The sequence below is a fragment of the Mustela nigripes genome, unplaced genomic scaffold (assembly GCF_022355385.1).
Source record: "Mustela nigripes isolate SB6536 unplaced genomic scaffold, MUSNIG.SB6536 HiC_scaffold_2901, whole genome shotgun sequence".
NCBI lineage: Eukaryota > Metazoa > Chordata > Mammalia > Carnivora > Mustelidae > Mustela > Mustela nigripes.
Window position 1 is genome coordinate 1,130 of NW_026742307.1, and position 2,989 is coordinate 4,118.

Below are 2,989 nucleotides of genomic sequence, written 5' to 3' on the forward strand. Positions count from 1 at the left end.
GGAGTGGCAGGCAGAGGGAGAAGCAGGCTCCCTGCTGAGCAAGGAGTTCAATGGGGGACTCGATCCCAGGACCCTGTGATCATGACCTGAGCCGAAAGTAGACACTTAACCGACTGAGCCACCCGGGTATCCCTTAGGTTTTGTCATTCTTATGTTTGGAAAAAAAAAACTAATACCCATTGTTTTTTGAGTTAATTGACACATGCTACATTGGAGCACATCCTTTGTAGTGAGTGCAGCTAGATTAACTATAGACTAAGTCAGTGAGTTGTCTTTGTGTCCCTAGCATCTATCATAGTGCCTTGAATGTCATCCTTTGTTGAAGCTGGTATTATTGAGTCTACTTTCCATTTCTTATATATTCTGTATACATGTCCCTTATTAGAAATACGACTTGCCAGATGCCTGGCTGGCTCAGTTGGTAAGTGCCTGCCTTTAGCTCAGGTCATGATCCCAGGGTCCTAGGATTGAGTCCCGCATCCAGCTCCTTGTATGCTCTCTCGCGCGCACTTTCTCTCAGACAAATAAAATCTTTTTTTAAAAAAAGAAATTTGGTTTGCAAATACTTTCTCTCATTCTGTGGGTTGTCTTGTCAATTTCTTAACATTGTCCTTTGAAATACAAAAGTCTAAAATTTTTATGACGTCCATTTAATCTATGTTTTTCTTTGGTTGTTGTGCTTTTGCTATCGTATGTAAGGAGTCATTGCCCAACCCCAAATCATGGAGATTTACTCCTGTTTTCTTCTAAGAGTTGTAGTTTTAGCTCTTACAGTTGATACATTTTGAGTTAATTTTTGTATCTAGTATGAGGTAGGGGTCCAAATTCATTCTTTTGCATCTAGATATCCAGTTGTGCTGGCACCATTTGTTTGATTAGAGTAATGTTTCCTCCGCTGAGTTGTTTTGGTACGCTTGTCAAAAACCAATGGACTAAGGGTGCCTGGGTGACTCAGTGGGTCAAGCCTCTGCCTTCAGCTCAGGTCATGATCTCAGGGTCCTGGAATTGAGCCCCGCATTGGGCTCTCTGCTTAGCAGGGAACCTGCTTCCCCTCTCTCTCTCTGCCTAGCTCTCTGCCTACTTGTGATCTCTCTCTCTCTCAAATAAATAAATAAAATCTTAAAAAGAAACAGTGGACTATAATGTCGAGGCACACAGTGAACTTTTTAATATTAATGCGAGGATTAATTTTCTAAAATGTGTATATATATTTTGCCTTCTTTTTTATAGGTTACTATTCGAGCCTCAATTGGACCGCTTCATTCAAAACCAGTTACTTCATCTCCCAGTAGTAGCGTTCCAAGCACTTCTTCTTTTCAGCTCTCACCTGCAAAGTCTAAAAGTACAACTGCTAAGAATCCCACAAAATCTAATGCAAGTAAATCTAAGGCAAGTAAGCCTCATGCAACTAAACCTAATGCCAGTAAGCGAGGTAGAGGTGCATCTAAATGCAAGACTAAAACCTCTTACAAGCAAAAGAAACAGCGCAACAGAAAGAATAAAATCAGCATAGCTTTGAAGAACCTAAGGTAATATCTTCTATTCCTGATATGTAATACTAATTGAATATGAAATATTAAAGGTTTGTTTTAATATAATTTATCATATCACAAAGGTCCTTTATGTGGTTACTTCTGATCACTTGTCTGACATAAAGGCTAAGCAGATAATAAAAAGGTACTCTTTACAACCGCTGAGTGGAACTGGAATTGGTGTTCATTGTATAATTATCAATTCCACTAATCTATTTTGTGCTTATATCTTGTGATAGTTGAATTGATTAATGTGATCCCTTTTATTCCAGGGAAACATCAACTGTTTAATTTTTGACACTTATTCTCGCTTATTGTTTCAAATCAAATTTGAGCAACTTCAAATTATGTCTCTACTTAAAGATGTTAATTTAAACATCTTAGTTTCAGTTAATAAAACATTAATAAGGGTTTGCTTTATTATTTCTGTTTCATGATATGTTTTCATCTTTTTTTTCCTGTCTCTATAAGGTGTCGTCGGGGAGTTCACAAGTGCATTGAGTGTCGTTCCAAAATAAAAGATTTTGCAAGCCACTTTTCAATATATATCCACTGTAATTTTTGCAAATACAACACTAACTGTAACAAAGCCTTTATAAATCATATGGTGAGGTAAGTTAAACACGTGTACCACCAATCAACATTCCATTTAAGATGTTTGTTTTTTTAAAACTTAAGTTGTCCTATTAGTTGTCACATCAAGGAGCTAAAAGGATTGACTAATAGGGAACTTCTAGGATATTATTTAACATTTTTTCCAGTGTAATAAATCATGAAATTAGGGGGACAGAAATTTTTAAGAGCAGTTAGACCAATGAAATTAGAATAGGTTTGTTTGGTGAATTTGTTTTTTGAGTTTGTTTTTCTAAGTCCTTTAAAATGTGATTATTCTCAAACATAAAATTTTTAATGTTTTCAAAATATTTATCAAATAAATACATGTAACCACATAAGTGTTATCTTCTTCAAAGCAGTCACTTTGAGAGATTCCCGGTTTATCCAAGATGCTAAGACTATTACTGGCGCTCGCATGAGTGCACTCTCCCCTACCACTCCCTCCCTTCTCCCCCTTCCTTTCAACCGTCTTTCTGTTCTTTAGTCTTTCAAGCCATTTATCTTTACATTCATTCAATGAAATGTGAAATGAGAGACTATAGGGATATTCTAGTCATGATGCTACTATTAGAATTCCTTTTCATACATCAATTCAATTTGTATTATTTGAGTGCCTACCATGTACTGTAGGCTTGAGAAGGACTTCTGAGACCACATTACTTTCATTTGGACCTCATTAGTAGCAGCTTGCTTTATTCTTTCAAGAAGGATACTTTTTTTTAAGATTTTATTTATTTATTTGTCAGAGAGAGAGAGGGAGAAAGAACGAGCACAGGCAGACAGAATGGCAGGCGGAGGCAGAGGGAGAAGCAGGCTCCCTGCCGAGCAAGGGGCCGGATGTG

General features: G+C 37.1%; 1 long non-coding RNA gene across 1 annotated transcript in view; it reads left to right on the plus strand.

The window, feature by feature from the left end:
- LOC132008995 (uncharacterized) overlaps positions 1-2,246 on the plus strand; it is a 2,839-nt gene extending 593 nt beyond the window's left edge. Inside the window, exons 2-3 of the long non-coding RNA XR_009401767.1 lie at positions 1,231-1,529; positions 2,004-2,246. This is a non-coding gene — a long non-coding RNA (uncharacterized LOC132008995). The remainder of the gene's footprint in view (positions 1-1,230; positions 1,530-2,003) is intronic.
- Positions 2,247-2,989: the final 743 nt, after the last annotated feature.